Below are 293 nucleotides of genomic sequence, written 5' to 3'. Positions count from 1 at the left end.
CGTCCGTGCCGCAGCGCCGGGAGCTGCAGGGACGGCGAGCGAGCAGCGATTGCTGGCACTCCTGTGTGCTCCGAGGGCTCGCACACCGGAGCCTTTGGCCCATGAGCGTTCCGACCCTGCTGCTTAATCTCTACCGTCTCTCCCGAGCATAGCTCTGCCCCCGTGGGACTGCACCAGCGCAGCCAGGCTGCCGGCTGGAGCCAGCCACCGCTCGTGGTGACACCCCAGTCCTCCCTACATCGCACTTTGCAGGAACCGGCTGCTCCCCGAGTAAGGCTGGAGCTGCCCCCGCG

At 68.3% G+C, this 293-nt stretch overlaps 1 protein-coding gene across 1 annotated transcript in view; it reads right to left on the bottom strand.

Annotated features, from left to right (window-relative positions):
* The window catches only part of WISP2 (WNT1 inducible signaling pathway protein 2), a 5,171-nt gene that overhangs the window by 4,741 nt on the left and 137 nt on the right, over window positions 1-293 (bottom strand). The window lies entirely within an intron of this gene.

Source organism: Acanthisitta chloris, unplaced genomic scaffold (genome assembly GCF_000695815.1).
Source record: "Acanthisitta chloris isolate BGI_N310 unplaced genomic scaffold, ASM69581v1 scaffold21532, whole genome shotgun sequence".
Classification (NCBI taxonomy): Eukaryota; Metazoa; Chordata; class Aves; order Passeriformes; family Acanthisittidae; genus Acanthisitta; species Acanthisitta chloris.
Note: the sequence above shows the minus strand (reverse complement) of the source record. Positions and strands in the feature narration are given on the sequence as shown.